General features: G+C 35.9%; 1 protein-coding gene across 3 annotated transcripts in view; it reads right to left on the reverse strand.

The window, feature by feature from the left end:
- The window catches only part of LOC111047500 (solute carrier organic anion transporter family member 74D), a 59940-nt gene extending 36312 nt beyond the window's left edge, over positions 1 to 23628 (reverse strand). Inside the window, exons 1-2 of one of the 3 annotated variants that reach the window (XM_039423489.1) lie at positions 23155 to 23628; positions 9935 to 9994 (exon numbers count right to left, since the gene is read on the reverse strand). The gene's annotated coding sequence lies outside the window, so the exon portion shown is untranslated. The remainder of the gene's footprint in view (positions 1 to 9934; positions 9995 to 23154) is intronic. The other 2 variants (XM_039423478.1, XM_039423481.1) reach the window with 2 other exon arrangements.
- Between the last annotated feature and the right edge of the window lie 3299 nt (positions 23629 to 26927).

Consider the following 26927-nt stretch of genomic DNA (forward strand, 5'->3'; position numbering starts at 1 on the left):
GGCTTGGCAAACAGAAATCGAATCCACAAATTGACTTACCATTGAATAATATAAATGACCATTTCGTTTCACACTCTAACCAACGCGACGAAGTTGTCATTGCTAATCACATCGATGATCTTGAAGAGCAGGTTACAAACTTAGATTTACCAATCACTGATCAATTTCATTTCCATCCAATCTCAGAAGAAGACACTTTCAGAGCAATTCAACGTATTCATAGTAATGCTACGGGTGTAGACAAAATTCCTATTAAATTTATCAAGAAGATGTTATTTGCTGTTTTACCAACCATTACATACATTTTCAACAAGTCACTTGAAGAAGGCATTTTCCCTGAAAACTGGAAGATTGCTCTGGTTCGCCCTCTAAATAAAGTTCCATCACCCAATAAAGTTGAGGATTTTAGACCAATCAGTATTTTACCTGCATTGTCCAAAGTGCTAGAAAGACTCATTCATGCTCAAGTTGTAAAATTTCTAGACAACAATAGTAAGCTTCATAACTTTCAATCAGGCTTTAGAAAATTCCATTCAACTGAGACAGCTCTGCTTCGTGTCACTGATGATATAAGGTTAGCTATGGACCAAAGAAAATGCACCATCCTCACCCTATTTGATTTTTCTAAAGCATTCGATACTGTTGATCATACAGTCCTTCTGAATAAGTTGGCTATTCTTGGTTTCAGTCACAACTCGTTAGTTTGGTTTAAATCCTATCTATTAGGTAGGAAACAATGTGTATCTGTCGGTGACAAAAAGTCAACTTGGAAAAACGTTATGCATGGAGTACCACAAGGTTCAATTTTAGGCCCTCTCCTCTTCACTTTGTATGCTAATGACCTTTCTTCCATTATCAAATTCTCCAGTTTCCATACTTATGCAGACGACCTTCAAATCTATTTAAGCTGTCCCATAACAAAAATTAATGAAACAGTTGGAATAATGAATCAGGATATCAATTCGATAGTGGAATGGACAAAGAAAAATGGCCTTAAGCTTAATCCCATCAAAACACAACCCATTATAATTGGATATTCTCGTCTTATAAACAATATTGACCTTGAATCGATTCACAAAATTAGTGTAGACGGTAATGACATTCCTTACTGTAGCTCAGTTAAAAATTTAGGCATTATTATGAATAATACTCTTGACTGGTCAGAACAAGTGAACAAAACTTGTAAAAAGGTATTCTCAGCCATGCATGCATTGAAGAAAATGCACGATATCCTCCCTAGAAACATTAAATTATTATTGGTTCAATCTCTCATCTTCCCACATTTAATGTATTGTAATTCTGTTCTTAACGATATGCAAGTCACTCTGAATGATAAACTACAGCGTTGCCAAAATTATTGTCTACGTTTCGTCTACTCTCTCCAACGCCATGATCATATCACCCCAGCCCACATTGCTAGTTCAACATTAAAGCTTCCCGATCAGAGGCTTTTTCGAATAGTCAAGCTTGTTAGAGATATCTTGATATACGGTAATCCGAACTATTTTAAAGATGATTTCAAATTTGTCTCTGAAGGTAGGAGGATAGATGCTTCACATACTAGAACCGGAGAAAGTACTTTAAGGATACCCAATCATCGAACTACTATTTTCACAAAATCCTTCTTAGTCAGTGCCTGTCGTGCATGGAATGCACTTCCTGTTTCTATCAGGTCCATCGAGAGCCGAGCGAGCTTCATCCTAACTTTAAAAAAACATCTTTTGGAACAAATGACTGAAACTGTCCGGCCCTAGAACGATCACATGACATCCATCCCCCACCCATCCCACAAATACAAACCTTTAAACCATGTTATAGAACGAATTGTATATATATATATATATATATATATATATATTATATAAACTCATGTTATTTCAATTATCCACTGCATAATGCTGTATATTACTGAAAGTTGATAACCCTGATCTACTTTCAGCCTACTTCATTTTATTAATCAATTATTTGATCTTATCTACCTATATAATTATTTTACTCTATCAATTTTCTGTTTTTTTTTCTCTTTAATATTCATATTGATTAAAACTTTTACAATATTTCCATTAATAAATAAATCCTTAGTTTAAATAACGAAATTAACGTTTTGGTAGAGAGTTAGTGGGGAGGATATTTTTAATATTCTTTCCGAAGAATGGACATTGATATGTCCAAAGCTCCGCCAATTTATGTAGATGCATAACAATATGATTATTATCTATAGTTATTATATTACAAACTGCTTTTTCATATCATATACAGTTCAATAATTATTTTCTTAGTCTATATTATGTAAATTCATCTATAATTTTGCTGTATTGTAAGCTATTGTATATAAGTGTATAAGCCAGTATATATTGTAATCTACATAAATAAAGTACTCAATCAATCAATCAATCAATCGTTATAATCTATCCATTACTGTAAAAGGATTATAAACTTCTAGTCAAATGTTCCAATATATTTCATAAGTAACCACCACTTACACTCATTTCAAGTGATTGGAAATCATTCAGTTAATGATTGAAGCTGTAAACAAACATTTTGTAATATTCTTGTTACGAACAATATGTCTAGGCAAACAAGGATTGTCTTTGTATAAGTCATCTCTGCTGTTCCAAAAATCGGAAGGCGATAAAAGCTGTGTTATTGAGAGGATTTCCTCATTGAGGCTTGTGGTTTTAGTAGATATTGATATAAGACTGTTGTGACAGAAATGAGCTTATAGTTCAATACTTAACATTTTGTTTATTAGAATGGTAAATAATATTTTCATTCAAATTTGAAGTGAAGTGATGTTCTTTTCCGATTTTTCTCATGTAGTTCTTATCATTCTGTGAGTTGGTTCTCCATCTCCATATTTATAAGCTCATAACAACTGGATTTGAAGATTATTATATCATCATTCGTGTAACAAGTATATAATTTTGCCAATATCGTTTCAAATTTGGATTGAATCACATTAAGGATTCAAAATTTCAAACACCTTTATTAGATCGGTATCAATCTCCCTCACAATTATTAATCATTTCCTTTCAAAATCTCTTTTTAGAAAAAAACTTGTGAATGCCTTTTTTGTATAGGATTCACAAACTAAAATTTCACTTCGGTCTGGGCTGAATTGAGGTTCGAGTTGGGGACGCACCTAGATCACGAAGAATAGGTAACTTCGTATGATTTTTCCAGCTCAACAACAGAAATACTTTTGAAGATAACAAAGTAGACAAGGATGAGCTCTCAGCGAACAGCTCAAACTACTTGAATAACAAAACACGAGGACAAAATAGTCCCTAGTAAACTGGTTGACCTTGCAACGCCATGATCTTTGTTTTCCTTTCTTCCGGTGCGTATGTGTATTTGAATAGTGAAAGGCTAAAAAGAGAGCACTCTATTATCTATGTGTGGGCTGTGTTCAGTTGTAGGCATAGAAAAAAGTGAGGAGAATATGCGAGTTCGCATGTATAACATCATTATCATTTGATCCAGATCAAGTTTTGAAGGATGAAACATACTTTTATGCAGTAGAAGATGCTAGATGAGACGGGGGAGACAAAAAGAGGTAGCAGGTTGTAGAGAACTATTAGCCTATATTTGTAGAGAGAATCGACAATGTAATATTGAAATATCAATAATTATTAATGAAAATTTCTTCTGTTATTGTTTCTGAATCTTGTTTCCCCACCCAAAAGTTTTTTTCCCTGTCCAAGATTCTTTCTAATTATGTTCAAAGGAGTTGGGTTGATTGTGTTCAAAGTGAATGTATGATGAGTTCAAGAGTTTGAATATATTCTACTGCATTCGGTTTGCCTTGGGTTTATTGAATAAGGCAAATGCCTTATAGTAAGATTACAATGTGAGGATATATTGTGTAGGATTCTTGTTAGATGATGTATATAGAGCTTTAAATCTGCCAAGTAGGCAACTTATTACTGTAATTAATTCAACCGAATCCTCCATTTCTCCTATGTATACATGTATTTGAAACATTTTACCGACCATTAGAAGAAGCCTAAGTCAAGATCATAAGAAACGTCTTCTCTAATCAATTCCTTTGGTGAATGGACCTGAAATTCCTTTTTTGAACCTGGAAACTGTTCCCATATACCTGGGAGCTGTTTTGATAAACCAATAGTTACTTGATTGAGTCGCAATTGAGTCATTGGATAATTATCAGGAAATCCGCAGTAGGATTGACAAAAATACTTTTTTGACAATGGGGTGAGTGACTGAGAGTTCCGGAGCCATTAGCTCACCTTACATACTAAGCTACGGCTTCCAAAGTTCTCTGTGTATTCGGTGTTCTTGTGTGGTGTTGAATCATGGACTCCAAAGAATTAACAAAGAATTAAGGGTTCTTGGGGATATCATGGACCGATAAAGTGACAAATACCACGCATAATTGCTCAGTCTCATCGAATTTAGAAAGCTCAAACACTCGGGGCACATACTACGATATCAGAGCAAATCACCAGCGTTCGTAACGGGCATACATTCTAAAAGGAGAAGTAGAGAGGTTATACTTCTCAATGGAACCAGGTATATATATTGATATTCACTTTAAACCGTCAGAAGTATTTGAATAGTAGTCGTCGATATAATTCGTAAGGAATTGTAACAGTATTAAGTGAATCTAACAATAGCAGTTCGAGCGTTTATGATCATACCTGCAGTATCTAATCAACGTCTTTTAAATAAATTTAATTGTAGAAATAAGATCTTCGTATTTTCCAAGTTAGCAATAACACTCTATTTCATTCACAATCAATTCAATATTGTACATACATCAATTCCAATTTTAGGTTTAAAATTTTGTCAAGTGAACAACAACAAGACTTAACCTAATTCGGACTATGTGTAACCTTATCTAAATTCGGGAGAGGAATAGCACATAGGTTACCTCATTTCTTCTTTCCCTATCATTGATGTACTTATTGTATGAATCAATAAATCAATCAATAAAGGCTGTGATTGCTGCTCAGTGTCCATTTACTACGCATCGAGAACACTTCATTCAACACTTACTTCCATTAGGATTGAAAAGGTGAACACTTTTAAAAGACAACTTATCTGAACATCAACGATAATAGTGAGGTCAATACAAGAAAGATTCTCGATTTCTGATCTTTCTTCCTTTGAAGAGAAAATAAGAAAGAGTGAGAGAGGAGGTGGATGCGCGCGGGGTCGCGTGTACAAATTACGGCCAATTTGTAGAGGTCACGATTAATTTATTGGAATCGACAATGAGACGGGGACGGGGACGGGGCGTGCCTTCTGGCTATAGTAAGTGGAAAACGAAGACGGAGTTGTGAGATGCGTCTGTGTGAGTGTGTGTGTGAGTCTCCATATATGAGTGTGGTAAGCAATTGGGAGCGGTTGTTCGCGTAAGCCAGGTGAGGGAAGCCATGACAGTACAGTCAAGGCTGTCAAGTTCGGTAATGCTTTATGTTTGACTCGCCTACTCGTGCTTGGATGTTGGATCTTCACTCTTACTGGCCTAGCTTGCCCTGGCCATAGTTCCACTGAGTGCCTACCACGTGCCTTGTTAGCTGCAGCGCGTGTGACAGTCAACAACAGCTTTTGCGACTGGGTCAGCAAATGGATGTGCATCTTGGCATTAGTTACATTCACGGTTCCCATGAAGTCATGATGGTTTCCATGAACTCAAACTACTTACCAGGATGGCAACACCAATGAAGAAGCCACGTAATTTGGAAAAAAGTTTTGAGAACTGGAGGTAGAACTCAATCAGTTGGATTGTCGGCCTGGCTTCCATGATATCACCGTGGTTCGTGGCTAGTTCAATTCTTGAAACTACAACTTTCCAACTATTATAATTCACTAGGTTGTATCAAATCTTCCATAAGTCATTGAATTGTTTGGTTATTTAATGATAAATTCATCAATTAAAAAACTCATTGAATGGATCTTTAGTGATGAACATGTTGCCTGCTCAGAGTAGTATCTCATAAGAATGTTGGATCATCACTCTCACTGGTCTAGCTATAGTTCCATGAGTGCCAACAACCTGTCAATATGCGCCTAGTTCACGTCTAAAAACATTGAACTCGATCTATTAGTCTTTAGATAATTATGTTCAATTAAGTTATAGGCTGAAATAATCCTTGAATTACAAATGTCATGCTTTAAGCTAACTATGAGATGGAATACAACTACAAGTCAACGGACTAGGTGGAAATACAGCCTAAATAATATAATACAGAATACAGACTACAGTCTTTAGTGAAAATTGTGAGTATTCACAATATAGAGCACTACGTACCAAAGTTTTAGAACAAGATAATTGAAATATATTCTAAGAGAAGAAGAATTTTATTGATGCTTGTATACTAATTTTCATAATATTCCTTTACTTGTTATGGACCCTTAAGGGTACGATCAGAACGATCGGTTCAAGTGATCCAAGTCGCTAGTGTTCTACATCTAAGCTTATTTTTCATTTATATCAATGACTCCAAATGTTTTTATCATCGCATTAGTGTCATTCATCTCCATAGCGACTATCTCGTTTTGTTCGCACCTTTAGATATTTTGTGTAGAGTGATGAAAAAGGATTACAAAATCAACTAAATGAGAATTCTTACTAAGTAAAAAGTAAATTCGTATGGTTTTTGTTGGTGGGGAGTCCCTTGCGGGAAGATCCCACCGCCTGAAAATATAATTTAAGTCGTCAATGAGCCTCACGACTTTCATAATTCAGTCAGGACCGACGGTTTAACGTGCCCATCCGATACCGCGGGAGTGATCTGGTTAAAAATCTTTTGGTTGTGAGAGGGTTTGAACCCGGAATCTCTATGCTGCTACGCAAGCACTCTATCCACTAGACCACGGATCACTCCAGAACTCTTACTATACTACTAATATAAAATAGTTCCAACAAAAAATTGAAAGAGTTCATCAGAAGAAAATGAATCAAAAACCATTCTAAATCCTATAAGAGTGAGAGAAAATAGCAGATCGTTAGCGGCTCACTTGGCAACAATGCATTTCACCGGACTAGGAGAACTAGCTGCTGCAATAAGGAAAAGTGGTGGCGTGAGAAACCGGGACGCATGCGGTTACATGTGCAGAGTGCAGACTGCTGACTGCAGTGCGGTGCATTCTTCAGCTGCCTGCCTAGACAGCGGTCCATCACTCGGTCCGTCTCGCTCCATCACTGCGTCCGTCTCGCTCTTCACTCGTGGTTGTCGTCGTCGTCGATAGTAAAAAAGCAATAACTAGCATCGTATAACCTGCTGCTTCCTTTCCTCTCCCTGTCTGCAGCGGGACAGGAATGCAGTGACAAGGAAGGAAGGAATTGAGTGTGAGACTGAGAGAGTGAGAGAGCGCTCCTACTAAATGAGAGAGGTAGACGGTCCATACATAAGTAATGCGATCTGTCTGCGGCAACATAAGAGCTATGATACTGTACTGTTTCAAGTTTCATGGATTTTTCCAGGTTAGGAAGGAATTCACGTCAATTTTTCGTTGAACGCTATAGATGTGATAAGGTGAATACGATTGTAAACAAGCAATTCAATCACATTATTTTTTTAGATCATATTCCTGAGGATAGTTCCATGATTGTCCCGAAATTGGATTGATGAATCCACTTGAACAAAGGTATTTCCACTTTTAATTAATTACAGTATTGTGAAATGAAGTTCACAAAGTGAAAGATTGATTTGAGTGAGAGCATCAATGAAAAAAGGAAAAATGTATAAACGTATTTGCTTCAATGGATGCAAAATCGAGCAGAAGCTTTCTACATGTTTGAAGTTTTATGCATCAGATATTATTGAAACACATGAAATAATATAGAAGTATCAGATAGAATATATTATTACGATTTTTCAGAATGGCCTTTTATTCTAGTGATTTGTGTAGTGAGTTATACAAACAGTGATTTTAGAAAGTTTGGATTCAGCATGCCTTGAATAACCTACCATTATGAAAGGTTCAGGAGTCTATTCTCAACAATGTATATGCTTGAGGATTCTATTGATGAATAAGTTACAATCAGACTTTTATTGGTTACGATTTAGCCATTGAAACAGAAATCCGTAAACAGTAGCCACTGATTGATTTAAATCCCGTGTTCATGTTGAAATTGATCAAGTGATTGAAGCAATAATCTGAATTCTGTAAATCTAGTGATTTTTTATTATTAATAATTGTGCCAAGTAGTTCAACTTTGAAATGAAAGTTAGTATAGTCTAGAATATTGAAATTTTCGTGAGCTTATCGAATCCTTTCCATATAGTTATAGTTCAGTACAAAGCAATGTTACTGAATACAGGTCCTCTCTAAAACAACAATCTGCAGGATACTACTCAAAAACCCCCAGTTCCTTTCAGTTTACTGACTTATTTCAATCCTTTGTCCAATGAATCAAATGTTTCGACATGTTTCCAACATCTAATCACTTTTCATTCTTGAAAACATTCCCACACTAGAATCCATTTATTTTCAATGGAAAAGAGTGAGCGGAAACCATTAAGTACGTGTTTATTACCATAATGTTACCTTGTAGGAATAGAATGAGTGCCTTCCAAGCTTCAGGTTTGTGTCACATGTACAAAGTAACATGTTGTGGTGAGAATAGGTGGGCTTCCATCATGTTCCTACAAATTGGGGGTTGAGATAGTAAAATATTCCATTCTCTGTACTTCAATGGCCTTCTCCAATACTCAGATGATTTTCCAATTTCCATATCAAACATTTCATAACTATTAACTGATAATTTGAATGTGATAATCTTTCAAATATGTTTTAAGGAGCTCTGGAAATTACTTTATCAAAATATAAAATATTTATAGCTACAGGATTAGTCTTTACTACGTGAATTCGGGGGAATTCACGGTTATTGAACAGTGATCCAATCAATTAATATTTATAATAAGGGTAGGATGATGATAGTGAAAGTGCGCTGATAAATGTTTCTCAAATCCGTGGAAAAATTGGATTTAGTAATATTGTAATTTTCTTTCAAGTGATGGTTATTCATTCATCATTTTGTACTTTCGAATAATATAGTTGAATGCGTTCAAAGTTTTGATCATCTATTTGCTTGTGAACTATTGGGGATTATAGCTTAGAGTCCATTTAGAACGTAGAGTCAAGTTGTATAACACTCGCATACTATTAGGAACGTTTACGCAGGACCAGAGCAGAGCACAAGAGAAGACAGATAGTCAGAACCCACTGCACTGCACTGCACTGAGCCACTGAGAGGACTTGAGAGAATTATTGTTACTGCTGTTGCCTTCCCATCAAAAGCAGTCTTTTTATCTTCTTTTCCTCTCTACATACCTAACTTCTTCTTCGCTCTCTGTTGTTGTTGTTGTTATCGTCTCTTTTCTCGTCGAGGTTCTTCTGCGTTTTGTTTCATTCCAACTGCGATCATCTTATCTCTCTCATTGCTGTAGAGTCGTCCCTCTCTGTCTGGGCCTACTCACCCTCTCCAACCCTTTATCTTTGTCTAAGTCGGCTTGTCTCTGGTTCATCTCCTCGTCTCGTGGATGCATCTCTCAAGCCTCAAGACTCGAAATAGAGACAGGGTATTTTTGGAACTTATAACACAGCTCTCCAGACTGGTCTTGATAGCGCCACAAAATAACATAGGCTTTATACACTGGTAACCGCGTCATTCCAGCAGTTCACAGTTCTCTGAACTCAGAAAAACCCTTCTCTAATTCAGAGCTCAGTGTGTCAGAGAAATTCAAAGAATTTTACAAAGTATAAATGATTAATCAATGAGAATGAAGATTGAATGCAATTAAAATAACGATAATATAATAATGTGATGTAACTTCATAAATCGGCGGTGTTTCAACAAATAATTGTCGATTCTCTAAGAAGGATATAAAATATCCTTCCCATTAACACACGACCGGGATGATATGCGAGATGATATGAAATGAAGCTATTTTTCTCTTACCATCTATCAATTACGTAAGAAGTATCATTCTGATCGGCAGAGGCATGTAACTTTCTTTACCTGGAAAAAAAAATAATTTTATTCAATTGTGTAGATTAGAAAAGCGAATGAAATTCAATTAGCAGCATACATCTATGAACACTGTCATTACGAGCCATCATGCATAGCTCGTGCCTAAAGAGAAATAACAATTATTATTGTGAAATGAAGTGGAGTTAGCAGAGAGGATCAATCATGAAAAGTCCTAAAGTAGGCTTACATGAAAATTTCACTTGATGTTGTCCATTTATTAACATAACATTGAATAGAGGTATATTTTTAACGGAGGTGCAAGAAAAATAATTGAATACGATTGAATTGGGTTTTATATCTTTTGAGCAAATATTTTATTGGTAATGGTAACTGAAAAATGTAATTTCTTCAAGATCATTTAAATATCATGAGATATACGTGATTCTTTAGAGAATAGAATTGACTGAGAGCTTAGAGAAGGACATAGTAGACCAAAAATTCACCTTGATGAGCCCCATATTATTTTATACGAGAACAAAATCACAATTGGATGTCATTGGGGCAGTGTAGAGCAGCAGTAATTTGTTGAGGATCTAGACTGTCTTTGTAAATTGAGAGATGGCGAGGAGGAGCGTTTGCGTCTGATTGCTGGGCGTATTAAGAGATTGGTTAACCAGCAGGCAAGTAGGAAGAGAGAAAGAGACGTTGACGTATCCTGATTTCTCCCAGCCAGCATGGCTGATGTGCATGACCTACAGCAACACTCTCATTCACCCTTTCACTCCCACTCCCACCAGTAACAATGGAACGGAAAGGAAATCTGGTCGCGCAGAAAGTGATAGAAACAGAAAGGACTCGTGCAACTCAGTGCTCAGCTATCAGCTGACAGCAGCCTCTGGACTCTAGACCACTCTAGCTCTCAGCAAAGCAGCTAGCAAGCGTATCGGCTGACCTAGAATTCATAGAGAAATGGTTACACAACCCACTCGCACTAGAAAATCTAACCCGCTCTCTATATTAGCCTAATTAGTGTCACACTCTTCCAGTCACCCAATACGAGCTGAGAAAATCAATCTACACAGGAAGACTGTGTGTTCCTTTGCCGAATTATCCCATCTACCTAAGCAAGTGATCCGCCACTGATTATTTGGATTGATAGACTGGGAGTCCTAAAAGTACTCATACTTTGAAAATAAGAGAATTCAATCGATCTTCGAAAAAATAAAAAATATTTATTGACAGAATTTGCTAGCACTGGACAGAACTTCTGGGGAAGTTCTATGCTAGGTGACGGGTTCAATTTCAAAAGCATGTAATAAGAAAAGACTGTTGAAAAATTTGATTATCGCATTTTTTTCAAATTGTGAATCGTATTAATTTAATATTATATTATTTCAAGCATTGATAATTTTGTAGGTTCTCGAAAAATAAAGGCTTTATTTACAATTATTATCACTAAACAGAAGTTTATAGAAACTTCTGAGAATTACAAAACTCATGTATTCAGACCCAGTGCTCATTTCTCTTATGATAAACATGCTTCAGTAACACCCTCGGTGTTCATGATTGAGAAGAAATACCCTTGTTACTAAAATAATTAAAATCAGTAATATAGGAATCAAGGATAAGTGTTGTTATAGAGTCCTCAAACGCCGACATTCATTCCTACAATTCAAGGGGATACTGATAATTTCTGAACGAGTTGTAACAATATCATGAAAATCTGGTTACAAAATTTCTTGCAGTATAACACTGCTCCCTAATGCAGCTGTATGGCTACTTTACACACATCGATTTTTGGACGGACGATTTTCTGTCGTCCTTATAAATTCTTTTAGATAAAACAGATGATTGCAAACAAGTTATGTTTGTCAAGTTTCGTTTGATCTGGTAGAATTCGTAAGGACGGCAAAAAATCGATCGTCCAAAACCGATGTGTGTGTGGGGGGATAAACGCATTTATCAGTTTCCAACATCTCTCTCTAATAGAAACTATTTTAAAAACTGTTTTTGCGTTTGTAAGTAGTTATAAATTGAAATTCAATTCAATAACTCAATTTCAAAAAATGCGTCAAAATTCTCCATATGTTTTTCAGAACTATGTGTGAATTAGCGAGATTCTAATCTCTTTCTTCGATTTCAAATGTCTGACATTATGTTTTAACTTACCGAAGCAAGAGATTTTCTCGCGTAGACATTGAATGACCTTCGAATAGTTGCCAGCCACGAAAAGGTGAAATTTTGAAAGCTTCCATATTCATGAGCCCCCCTGTGCCTCTTGCCCCCCTCCTCATCACGCCCTTGTTTCGGTTATCGGTTCGTCGTTCGACGATAAGGCTGAGTAAGGAGTGAGGAGTATAGTAAGGGAGCAATGTCCCCAAAGTAGTTGCCCAATATTAGTCTTTACTAGTCCAGGCTGAAGCACAAACTATCACTTACATGACGACAACGTCACTCTTTTCTACTTCTCCTATCTTCCTTACACAACCATCTTTATTAGCTCTATCTATCTCACACACACTTTTCTTTGGATTCTCCATCTCTCTCATACTTTTAAAACTATCTTGCTCCTATTTAATGTCCTATCCGAATGCGGGTGTAATAATGAGCACCTGCACATTCAAACAGTGTTTTGAAGGAATGTTCCTGGAAAAAAGCACTTAAAAGTTTTTGAATGAGCTATCAATACTAGTCAGGAATATGTTGAACTTTGAAGGTTGAGTTCATTGATTGAAAAGCCAACGTTTCAATGTGATAGTTGGAGAATGATATTGAAATATTTATATTGTTCAAATGAAGTACATTTATTGAACAAATTCATGATAAATGAGGAATTGAACGAATTACTCATAGATCCAGGGTGAAAATGTAATTGCTTCTATAGTCCAGTCAATATAGACATAAAAAAATGGATGTGCTTGCAATTTATAAAGTAGTTCTGATTTTTTAATATATTATTTGGGTACATAAGAGAAGTCCAGAACCAATTTCTTCATGCAATATTTCCTTGTGCTAGATACAGGATGGCCCAAAAACCTCGTATTTTCGGCTCATTTTCCAGTTTTCAGCTATTTCTGCCAAATCTCGTAATCGGACATAAAAATTTGCTCTCGCATTTATTCTAGATTATGAAATTCTGAATAAAATGAGATCATTCGGAACTCTCTATCTCCAATGAGTACTGAGTTATGATTTTTCAAAAATGAGTGAAATTTGAAGAAAAAAATCAATTTTGATGAATTTTAGTTTTTGATCAACAATATCTTTCGATTGTCACCATTTAGATGTATAATTCAAAATCCCTCTGGGCGAATTTTTGTGCTCTACAATCTGAGATCAGGTAGATTGTTGAGTGTACTAAAGCCCATATACCAATACATAAAAAATGGCCAATTTCTGTATTCTAAGCTATGTATCTCGATAACCCCTTAATATAAAAATCATTAATTGATCTTGAAATGTACAATAAAATTTCCTGTTTCACCTGCTGTAAACGATTTATGGTAAAATATTTTCGTAGAGTGAGATTTGATTGTTGAAAAAATCCGGAAATTGTAGATATTTTTATCATATGAACGGTTTTGGCAGTACTTTGATAGGGAAAAGTGATTCAAGATGGATGTCAGACAACTGAGCTCGTGGAGGATGAATTTATCTACAATTTGGAATCAATCGAGAGTTTCTATGATATATCAGACTCGTTTTAGAAACTCTTTAAATTGAAATTACGAAAAAAATGTAAAAACTGAAATCGCCATTTTTAAAATCTTATGTAACTTTGTAATGATATTGGAATTGAAAGTATTATTTATTGGAGTGGGTAGATGGGTATAATTTTCACATCCTAAATAGTTTTGGAAATTTTAACAGAAGTATTTCAGAAGACATGCAGCTTTGAATATAGAAATTGGCCATTTTTTGTGTATTGGAATATGGGCTTTAGTACACTCAACAATAAATTTTCCACTTTTCGACCGAATTTGACTTATGATGCATGATTTTGGACCGCCTTGACAAGCCGAGAAGAATGAAGTGTAGTTCGATGAAATCTGAGCATTGTGTCAAAAGTAATAAGTGTTTGAAATTTTGATCCGTGAGGTGTCCTTAAGCGCGCCTCTCCACTAGGAAATACTGGAATGAAGTGCATCTAACGGGTGATTCTCATAGAACATAATCTCATGAACTTATGTCATTGTGCGAAATATCAATGTGAAGACTATGTAGTTGATGTTAGTGGTTGAAGCTGAAAATTAGGTGTTTTTCACAATACAAGGAGCATTGTTGTCAGGTGTGCATGGAACTTTATATGAGATAGAGCGCTCTACCTGATCTCACATTGTAGAGTACAAAAATACGCCCAGAGGGACAAAATGGTGACAATCGGAAGATACTGTTGATCAAAAACTAAACTTCATCAAAATTGATCTTTTCTTCAAATTTCACTCATTTTTGAAAAATCATTACTCAATACTCATTGGAGATAGAGAGTTCCGAATGATCTCATTTCATTCATCATTTTATAATCTAAAAAAAGGCGAGAGCAAATTTTTCTGTCCGATTACGAGATTTGGCAGAAATAGCTGAAAACTGGAAAATGAGCCGAAAATACGAGGTTTCTGGGCCATTCTGTATCTAGCACAAGGAAATTTTGCATGAAGAAATTGGTTCTGGACTTCTCTTATGTACCCAAATAATATATTAAAGAATAAAATCAGAACTACAATATAAATTGCATGCACCAATGTATACTGTATAGTGACTGGACCACTAGCAACAACTCTGCTTAGAGTACGAAATGTGAGAGAAATTCATTAACGTGAATATTAGCTCTTTGCCTTTCGTCCTTTCATCAATGTATGTCCTAAAATGGGAATCAGTATTTGAAAATCCTATGCTCGTAGGCTATCATTGATGAACCGACTTTCTTCATAATTCACTATCATGATTTTCATTTTTCTTAATAACATCCTCAGCATAGTAGCTGAATATTAATCCCTAAAACTGTTCTATGTGTTTAATTCAAGTAAATATTGCCAGATTATTTTTTATTTTTCTTCATTATCTTCCCATTTTCAAGTTTCCATTTTAAACAAAAATGATTATTCATATTCTAATTTGAAATGAGTGTTTTTGAGATAATAATATGCCAGATTAATCTTTCACTGAGCAATTAAAGAAGAAATTATCGAGCATAAATAATAATAATAGTTGACCTTCTACCTAATAATGTAAGCATTAGGATACACTACGCTTGCTCAACATTTGAAATGTTCCGATGTTCAGGGTCATCGCATATTAATGATAAGTTCAAGTTTGCCCCATATTACGATAAAGAGTCATCTTTCTAATTATTGATTTTTGTTCAATCAGAGCTTTCGTGACGACGACCGTTCTATTTCTACCCGCTTATCAAGTAATTTTTAGTAAACAAATATCACAATTCATTATTATTGATGAAAATTGTAACTTATTTATGTTTGTCTCATTGGAACAGAACTCACTGAATGTTGAAAATATATTCAAACAGTCTCTAAAATTATGAGACCTGAAGATATATTATTACAAGCTACTTACTTTGTATTGAAGCAATGCTGGAACTGTTTGGGGAAAATGATGCTAGGTTTCCACGAACATTTTTCTACAACTGAATATTTGGTATTGAATTTAAAAATGAATTTGTTTACTCTGCTCTATCTCTTGAATAAAATATCTAACTCCAGTTGTCGACTGAAATGATTTGTTACATCTGTCACTTGTGAAGCTTTCCCGTTACGATACTCATATATCACCATCAATAAGTAAAATGTGTTACAGAGAACAGAGCAATGAATTATTATTTCCTTCTGAAGATGACTTTTTGTGGCTGGTAGCTGATAGATTGATCATCAACGCGGAAATGTGTGACATGTCTTCTCTCTCAGACTGTTTCATAATTCAAAATGGTTTATGTTCACCTTCAGACCATTTATTCGCATTGTTTTATGTGCGCAGATTAAGCATGAATAAATAGGGAAAATATAAGTTCAAAATCAGTGATACAGTCTATTGTTGATTTGTTGAGGTATTATGAGTGTTTCATACTCTCTATAAATAACTGCAATACATCGATGTGAATCTAAAGGAAGTCAAAATTAACGAGTGATAATTTTCGGTTATCGGGTCTCTCTCCAATTTATTTTTCAAAGCCAATTATAAAACGATTCCACCCCTTGCATAATAAGAATTATATTTAAAGATTTCACAACTCAATTATCATCATCATCATCCATCCATCATGGACTAGGCGTGGGAAGCCTGTTCCAGTGTCCACCGCTTCCTCGGTCTTCCGATGTCTCTTTTCTCATCCTACTGCAATTTCCAAACTTGTATTGTAAGACGCATTGGCGACATACGGCACAGGTGATTCGACAACTCAATCTTCAAACCAACTCAATTAACAACTTTAAAAACTCAATATAGTAGTAGAACTAGCTCGAAGAAGGTACGTTCATCATAGTTTATTTTCAATTCTATAAAAATTCTTCATTCACTTAGCCTCGATTGGAAATTTACTTGTTTGTAGATTTGGTAATTATTTCAACAACAGAGTGAGCAAATCTAACGCTCAATGTTCGTTGGGTAGGCAAATGAATTATCCGTTGACCAAAACTTAATAATTAGAGGATAATTGATGGTGGTGAAGATTCAGATGACTGAAATTATGGTTGCTGCGGAGTTTCCAGTAGGAGTAGCTATAATAAGTCCAGCCTGACCTACCAGCCGAGCAAAGGAGAGACGAGCTCTCCTCCTCACAGAATAACCTTGATCCAGAAGCCGCCTTTTCTCAGTTCACCTCCAACTCTCATCATTCTTATTTGTTTTGCAGCTTCAACCGGCTCACCTAACGTTGGTAATCATCGACATTGCCTTTGCCTTTGCCTTCCTCCTGAGTACCGCAGTGGCTGTTGTCTACTTGTAAATCCACATCATCCGTCGATATCAGTCTTCTTTTTTTGATCTTGTTCAACTCAACTGGCATCCACACTCAATTTTAGCATCATCTTGAAACTTTTACTGCCATCCTGATCAATTTCCGGTTGATTCAAAGAAATATAAACCAAAGTTTTTTGACCTCTCGAAATGTCATTCCAATTATATATTATTTGTATTCCATCAAAATTTAATTACAGAATTTCATGATTAATTGATTTCTTGTAAATTTGCTCGTATTAGAGATATCGATACTCTTTTTCCAGCTCAGTTTTTAGCTGGAATTTACACCGAATCCAAACTTGTTCACCTCAATTTCAAGCGTGGATTGAAATTTCCATCTTACCTAATTAGTTTATATTTTTTGTTGATGACGTTTCTCTGAATCTATTTCTCTCTGAGCTGAAAGCCTAAGAGTACTCAAAGGATCTGTGCTAAGAGAAAAAAATAGTATGCTATATATATATATATGAAAAAATAGGCTCGAATTGTAAATTAATATCTGCGAATCTGCCATTGGTATACCCTTCCTTGGTGGGTATGGCGGCTGATTAAAGTTATATTCAACCCCTCATTTCTCTAAAAACTAATACTTCAATCAGCCGCCATTTTGGACAAAAGTATCATAGAACATTTTCATTGATGCCTTTTCTCTTGTTTTAGAAATGCCTTTGAAATGATGTACCAAACAATGGGTGTTCACATTTAAAATATTCGAGTTATAACCCCAAAGTCACCCCCTTATGAGGGGTTGAAGTACAGTTGTACGTCTATAGGTAGAGTATTTGACCAATAACTTATCCTGAAAGTTACAGTATTATATCTACAACAGTCTTCAATTTATTGAAGGGTTCCCATACATATGACTCACTCTGTATAATATTATAATAATAGTATTACTATAGTATATAATATATTATTATCGCAGTCTATGATGTTGACAACAGTGACTCCAGCCGTTGGTAAAGCGTGGGTGGCTAAAGTCATTACAATCGTCTCTTAGGAATTGGACCTTTATGTGGATGTTAAGATTCTTCAATGAGTCTGGAATAAAACGTTGAATAATCTTCTTCGTAGTTTTATCTTTCATTTTTTATTATTAACCGATAGAAAACTTGTTTCTGCTCCCTCTGTACCCGTGCATCGTACAATCTGACTTGGCCACATATCAACTCGAAAGATATGAGATAGAAGAGTTTCTGAAGAGGGAAAAGAGTGATCAACTTAGTCGAAGCGACAACCCTCGCCGTAAGTGAAGCAAACACGAATTTTGATTGTTTCTTCCGTGATGGAAGTCGAGCGATCAGACCGTCCGCTGATGGATTTCATCTATTGTTTGATGTTCGTGCTGTTTTGTCGAACAGAATTTCATTGGTGATTCTTTCGTTATTGTTTGAGTTGGTGATTGGATTGAGCGGTGGCCATTGTCTGTTTACAATCAGGCTTTTCAATGTGCTATCTGGCCTTCATTGGGCCATCATCTCTACTTGGCATGTACAAGACACAGATTAAGCAGCATGAGGACAGCACAATCTACCAAATGTCTGCTTCTTTTTGCTGTCAATAAAAAATAGGTACACAAGATACAGCGATCAGCATGACATTCTCAGTTTTTTACAGGATGTATAAAAAAGTGCAAAAAGCTCATCATATCCTCGATGAATATTAATGTTTTATTAAAGTGGATTGATAAATAATTAAGTTCAAAGATAAGAGAGCGATGATTTAAAAAAAAACGTTTAGACTATTGATAAAGCTATGGGTGGCATTTCATAATCTGAGAGCATCCATAAACTTACACCAGACCTTTTATATGGTATAATTTGGGCTATATTACCCTTATGGAATTATAAGCTTCTATATTACGCATAGTGTTTCTTGTAAGGTTGGGGTCAGAGCGTCAGACCAAACGAGCACAGAGCTAGAACATAAAATATATATAGACTTCCCTACTTCTGATAATCATGATAAATAATCATGTTTCCAAAACTGTATGAATCCACTGTTAGTTCACATAGCTTGAGATCTCTTAAACTGTCTTTTATTAACATTAAACTTTGTTCAGAACGATGATTCGCTTGATTGGTCCAACCTCAGCCACATTGGAATATTTTATTTAACATGCAGGAACAAAAAATTATTCAACGAAGAAATAGGATTCAATACAGTTTAAAGAAAGAATGATACTTTTAATATCTTGCACCATGCACTTATTGTTTGATACAGGCGAAGACCATACCGTTTGTCCACATTACATTGGTCTTAGTTGTCTCCAGTGTTTTCCCAAGTTCAACAGTAAGCAACCAAGACTGGGCACCATGCAAAATCAAAGCGCTAATATGTTCTAAAGCTTCATGTTCTTGATTCGCATGAAAAAGTTCCTTCAGATGAGAGAAGATTCATCTTCAGTGCGCAATATCCTCCGTTTACTCTGTGGCTCATCTCCTTCATTTCTAAAGAAAAGCAGTTGACAAAGCGTGAGATCGATTTAGAGATATTCGTTATATCTAATCCATTCATTCCATTGACATCATCATCTAAGCTAGCTGCTGAACCTGCTTACCACGATTCGTAATTATTCTTCTTAGCATCCACTTCCACATCATATATGAGAGCATTCTACAACGCATATTAGCTGTTCATATTACTATAAAACCTTAATTTCATTGTATGATATAATTTGCTAGGTGGATATTAAATGAATGATATGCAATAATCCAATATTCGATATGATAACTGAATGTCAAAAGGATTTAATGGCTAGGCCACTTAGCCAGAATGAGTGATGAGAGGGTGCCATCAACACTGCTGGAATAAAGAATGCTTGGGTCGACCACGGACAAGATTGCTGAACGATACGATTGGTGACTTTCGTGAGCTGGGCGTGGCAAACTGGCGACGAAGTGCACAGGATAAAGAAGAATGGAGGTGCTATGTTGAGGAGGCCAAAGTCCACCCAGGACTTCAGAGCCGGATAAAGTAAGTAAATAACTGAATGTCAAAATTCCATTTGATTCTCACTACCGGTAATGGCTTCTAAGTCGTTCTTCGACTGTAAGTCTTCTAAGTCTGTAAGTCGTTCTTCTACAATTCATTCTATTGATTCCATTTTCGATCAGTAGGCTAATCAATTATTCTATATTCTCAATTCATTGTATTGCTATTGTTAGGTTTTCTTAATGTTATGCAAATAAAAATAATTTCATCAATTGCATCTTGTAGATTAAACATTGTTCATTTTCCACTAAACATTTTTCAGGTCAAAGTTGATCATAGTGAACGCAGCCCAGCATATTTCCCATTTTCAAATGTCACTGATCGAACGGCCGGCCCTCATTGGAGAGAGTTGTTGAGGACAGAATATGATCGATATCGACTTAGGCCAACTGGCAACTGGTGAGCAAGCGTTAACCGGCGATGACAGTTTCTTTTCTGCTGGGCAACTCGCTGGATTTCACGCGCTGTAATAAAACGCCTTGTACTTTCACTTAGCAGCACTCGACGAATGTGGGTCATGTATCTCTTTCTGATACTCGTACTTATACACAACTTAGCCGCCTCTCAACCAGCCAATACCTGCAAACGATTTCGCCATCGCCTCTCGCTGAAAAATCTCTCAAGTGGCTGTTGAAGTTGTCGATTGTCGCCTTAATACTTCACTCTTGATAACACTATGGTTCACAAAATATCTATCAGAAAAAGTGAGTGACATCTAAACTCTCGAATCTGAAATAAATTCTAAATTTTCATACCCAGTATACTGCACCAGGAATCACGAAATTGACCCAACCTTATGATCAGGTATCAAGTAGAAGGCTGTTTCGATCGTTAAACTGACGGTTTTTACGATGGGAACCATCCGTTTTATGATTTTTGACCAATCACTATAAAGGTAAGGTGAGATGAGTTTAGAGTCTGGTCCAGGCTAAAACACCTACCATATAAACAAAAGTATTCATATAATACTTTTCATCGATTGTGCTATATCGACTAGGATTGGAAGGGGTTTGTGCCCAAAATTGGGTTCTGAACAGAATCGAAAAAGTGTTGGATTTGCTTATTAATTGAATAATCTTTTTTCTTCTTGACTTTTATGAACGTGAGAAAATTCTATTTCTCTAATTACACTAGACTTGTGGTAATTTTTCAAATAAACCAAACAGCTTGAAGTAGCATACTGTATCGAATTAGCTGTATTACTTGAATGACACGAGAGTGAGAAATCAATACGATTTAGTATTTATTGTGCAGTTACTCGTTCAGCGATAAAAGCAAGATATCAAGCGTACCAGCATATAATCAAATTATGTACGGTTTTACCTTATCACTTGTACATTTCACGAAAGCTGTCCAAATTCGATGCGCTTATACAGTAAATAGATATTACTAGAGGAATTTTCTACCAGACAACTCTAAATTTATTTTAGTTCGTATTTATTAACGTACCCTTCCTTGAAATAATTGCTGTGGTACCTTAGCTAGTTGAAGAAGCTCTAGTTGAAGAGGATATTTCAATCAAAATTGAAAAACAAGAAATGTTGTTTTCATGTTTTGGCTGATCTAGCTCTATAAAGTACGCTATATCGATAGTTACGACAAAAGTTGACTACACTTACATTGAATATATAGTGTCATGAGGAAATTCCTGCATTAAAGCATAAATATAATGAATTTTGGGTTGTAGGCTACGTGATTTCAGTGTTTTCAGTAATACGAGCATTTTATCCGTTTTCATAAGATCGTAGTTTAGTCCTACTCACATCTCAACATGTGTGGGTGTGTATATAAGATAAGGTTGTTTGAATTCAGATATAGAACCTTCTTTAGAACGAGCATTGAGTGAAGCTCAAATTGATTTTTCTTGTCTGTAACATCAAAAACTTTGGAAAGTTCTCTTAATAGGAGTATCAAGACTGCAATCTCCTATTTATATTTTCACATATTCATCAAAGGTTATCATTCTTCTCATATCATAGTAAGAATTATGTCATTCTTTATATGGAAGAGCCGGTTTTTAACCTAGAAATAGGTCTGCAGCTTCGTAACTTCAGCCAGAAATCACACATGGGCTTAATTCCCATTTCATCTGGTATAAATTTTTATGATCAGTCACTTTCTCATTTTACTTCGACTTATACCGGCATCATCATTATTGAAAAAACTTTAATAATTTCTAGTAGTTTACAGATCGGTGGTGAATGCTTGAATAAGGAAAATAATTTACATTCTTCCCTTTTCAATAAAAATGGGATCCTGAAACTCAACATCGATGTATGATGGTCTCATCAAACTCGAAAAACTATTTTCATGTAAGCTGCTATAAAAATACTATAGAGTATCATAGCGTGTGAGTATTTATATAGCAGAGTTCTGGCTTGTCGCTATCATTCATGCGTTACTTTGCGAATTTTCTGCAATGACATGAGAGCCGGAAATCAGTTCCTATCACCATAAAATCATGGTGTGTGTATTCATTAATATGATGTATGTATTTTCACAATGCTATTGTATATCATCAGATCCCTAGCAAAAACGTAAATTTCTATTGCTTTTGTTGATGGGGAGTCCCTTGCGGGAGGGTCCCACCTTGTCTTAATATAAGATCCATTAAGCCGTCAATAAACCTTACAAGTGTCATACTCCAGTCGGGACCGACAGTTTAACGTGGCCATCCAATAACACAGTGTGACAATTTTAAAAATGTCAGGTCCCTAAATTGATTATGATGCAAGTAGCCTGCCAGAAGTTATTTGATTTGATTACTAATTTAGGCTCATATATTCAACTGCGTCTTGAAAATAAAAGAATTGAACATTAGACAAACTCTAATAACATATTTGATGATTTTAAAAATTAAATCGCTTCTATGATAAGGTAATCATTTCCCATTAATATAAGGATTATTTTATTGATGTGATGGAAAAATTATACAAATAACTAATGTTCATACATAAATACAAATTGAATCGTAGCAATTTCATAATGAGATAATCCTCAACTAATCTCCCTTGCACTGAAAATACTCGTAGTAATCATGATTAATAAGAGTTCAATTTCATAAAGTATAGATTATAATTTGAATAATAAAAATTTATTGGTTGTTGATGACGAGATGATAGTACTAATTCCATTGCAATGGAGTACTGGCATCAGCTGCAGAGCCGAGAATGCATTATGTATTATATTTGAAATCAGTGAAATGGATGACGTTTTTTCAGTCGAGGGATGCGCTCACCTACCTGTTGTGTATATGGTAGTTGGCGCAGGTCTCCCTATGACTGTGGTGGGAGTCTGATACCACCAGCTGATCACAGATGATAAGAGAAGAACGATGTAAGACAAGAAACGAGATGTGTAAAAAATAGTCAGTTATAATTTGTAGCACGGCACAGCTAGGTTAGGGTGGCGGATCGATTATTAGCCGGCGGCGCGTTCGCGATTAGGAGGAGGACTGAAGATTGAAGAGGGCCGGCGGCGGCGGCATCCATCTCGGCCGCGCGATCCCGCATCAATCACCAACACACACTCACACACTGCCACTGGTACACGGAAAACGCCGCAACACCCCCTGTCACCTTTTCCACAGCCCGATCCCGATAAACGAATATTGGTGTGAGCGCGGTGCGCCAGTGAGAAGCTCTACCCTCTACGACAGGGGGCCGGCCACTTTCACCAACCGTACCAGTTCCAGAACGACATTCCGCCGCGTTACGTAATCGCGCTGCTCTTATCGTATCGGCCGATTAGGTTGGCACCACTTGCCACCACCCCACCACTCAATGGATGCACGCTGCCACCATCTAGCGGATGCAAAGCAAACTGCTTCAGTAGATTAGCCCGCGAAATGTTGTTCAGCACAAATTTGGCAGTGAGGAAATATTATGGAGGCAGATGGACGTCTGTGTGCGTTGCAAAATTCAAGGAGAAATTCCACTCGAGGAAGTTTCTCTTCGTCCTCCGAATTTCTGAAGTCCTCTGCAGACGTCCGTCTGCTGCTGTGTGCCTTCGCTAAATAGTCCGGGCGCAAATGTCATGAAAAAGGCATTCTGTGGTAATTTTTGGTAACAGCCTTGGAAGGTGTCTCACTTTCTTCATTAGGTCTAACATAATAAGGATCGTGATGATGATGATTTTTTGTTAATTTTTAATGAATAAGGATATAAGAATAAGAATCTTTATTAACATAGACATTGTTAACAATGCATTGATAAACGTCAAAAATAGGTACTAGATAATACATAATACAATTAATACATACAAATATTTGGTCCTGTCAACTAGCCTACATAAAATTCTTGTACGTTATATAAACTTTCAGTACAGTTTTTAATTTCCTTTTAAAGAATGTAAGAGGCGATGCCTTAATTTCTAGTGGTAATGAATTGTACAGTTTTAACAGATGTGTAGCCTACAGAAGATTTTTTGTGAAGTAGTGAACCTGAGCTGTTGAACTCTGATATTATTCCTATTTCTGATTTCATATTCATGAAAGTCACTATTCAATTTTTAAAAATTCAGATTACTATGTACATAACTAACACCAAATAATATATAGAAAGAATAGACAGTTGTTGTTATTCCCAAATTTGTAAAAAAAGGTTTATTATCATTATTATTTTTGAAGGGACGGATTCAAGGATCCAAAGGTTCAAAGAACCCCACATGTCAACCGAAGGTTATTGTGTTCCCAAGTAGATCCAATTGACCAACATTTGTGTCTGGAGCTTCACCCATCTCTGGTATCTTGGGTTTTTCTTTTTGCCTCTCCAAAACTCGGGCAGATCCAGTTGGTTTGGAGGCAAGGCAACTTCTGGAGTTGCCTTGGGGTCCCTTTTAGTAGCCTCCTACGCAAGCAGGGATACTGTGAGTAAATTCCGGTTTTCAAATCATTCTTGAGTACGATGTTCGACTCAAAGCTCCCCCAACCCACAGGGGGCGAAAAAAGGTTTACAGTGGGTCCTCATATTAACATTACAAATCAATCTAATTGCTTTTTGTTGAAGTTTTGAGACATGAGTACTAGAGCCCCATAATAGTACACCATAGCACAGTAAACTTTGTATTTGAGAGAAATACACATTCAATAATACATTGATGTCTACATTAAACTTCAACCTTCTTAGCAAGTACAGTCCCTTTGCTATTTTTTTACTGATGCACTCTGCACGTGGTTGCCAATTAAGTTTGGGATCAAGAACAATACCTCAAAATTTTAAAGGTTGGCTTCATTGATGTAATCTGTGGTGTTCAGTGATTGAGGGATTCAATGAATTTTTTAGAGCTGACTTTGTTCAGGAGTAAATTGCAGAATATTTCAACAGGGTGGTTGGCTGGGAGAGACTTGGGTTCACGATTGGATTTTGGGGCAAACTTTTTGATGATCTGGTCAGAAGTAGTAAGTTATATATATATATTGAAGAGTATTGGTCCAAGTAACCTCATTGAGGGACCCTATAATAAACCTTCACGCCCTTAGAGAATTGACCATCTCTGTGAACAAACTGGTTGCGGTCCTTTAAATATGACAACTAGATTGATTGATTTGGAATTGCAGCCATAATAAGACAGTTTTTTACCAAGAGTATGTTATGCTTAACAGTACAGTATCGAAAGCTTTAGACATGACATTTTCATTGTTATAAATCCTTTTATATTAAGCAAGCAATTTCTATATTTTTTAATATATTTCTATCTGGTTATTTATGTTCAACGGATCTCGAAAACGGCTCTAACGATTTTCACGAGATTTGGAACATAGTAGGTTTATGATATGAAAATTTGATTGCACTAGGTCTCATCCTTGAGAAAACTCGCTGAACGACATTAAAAGGATAATCCTTGGCTGAAACAGCTGTGGATAGTAAAAAAGTGAGTGAGCGAGTGAGTATGTGAAAATATCGCATCCCCAAAATTCATAAGATGACATATAGCCAGCTGTGAAATATAAAAACGATAATTTTAGAGAATTCTGTTCTGTTTATCAATAAATAAAAATAACGAACAAAGCTCGGTGCCCCGATATTATGACCTAAAGCTAACAGAAAGACCCTTCTCCAAATCACCAACAATACTAGCCTATTCACAAACTTGTAACTGCATTACTAGTATGGAAACTTAGAGAAATACTTATGGTATTAGAAATACTAAACTTATGGAAAATATTACTAGTACGAAATTGATACATGGCCTGAAGCCAAATATTGTTTTTCAGTAAAAATACCAAAGCTTTCATAATGATTTGATATCTGGTCTTGCATTATGGCCTCAAATACTTTGGATATCACAGGCACAATTGATATTGCCCTGAAATTGTTCAAGTTTTTCTTATCAAGTCAAATCAAATTTATTTCCTCCAAAAATACATAGAATACCATAGAGAACCCATATATTCAGTTCATCTAAATATTGACCTATCTAATCTAATCTATATGGCCATAGAGTTGTATTCCTATACCATAGTGAAACAATAGATTTAGTTCATATCTGGTTATACTAAGGCTCAACTGACACTTACGCGACTCAGGTCGAGAAGAGACTCGACTCTAGTCGAGAGCATGTGTTTTCAAATGGTGACAGTCGCGGAGACTAGAGTCGACTGGTCTGAGTGTCAACATTTGGAAACACATGCTCTCGACTAGATTTGAGTCTCTCCTCGACCTGAGTCGCGTAAGTGAGAGTTGAGCCATAGCATGGACTATTATATTATTTAATAATTATAATAATTTTACTAATTATAATTATTTGGCTAATATTTCTCCAATTGGATAGAGATTGTATAATTAGTCCAGGCAATGAATGATCAGAGAAGGGTATAGAGGGAAAAGTTTGGAAGACAATTTTCGACCCTGCAGCTCTGTTTAAGGTAGTGAGGAGGTAAACATATCGAAAGTCCCCAACCCCACCCTCTGTGCTAATAAGGGGATGAGGGTGGTTTGGAAGTTGAATTTTTCAATGTTTTGCTTACACGTTCAACTAACTCTGCTCATACACAAAGATGAAACAATATTCTCCA

This window comes from Nilaparvata lugens, chromosome 1 (assembly GCF_014356525.2).
Source record: "Nilaparvata lugens isolate BPH chromosome 1, ASM1435652v1, whole genome shotgun sequence".
Lineage (NCBI taxonomy): Eukaryota > Metazoa > Arthropoda > Insecta > Hemiptera > Delphacidae > Nilaparvata > Nilaparvata lugens.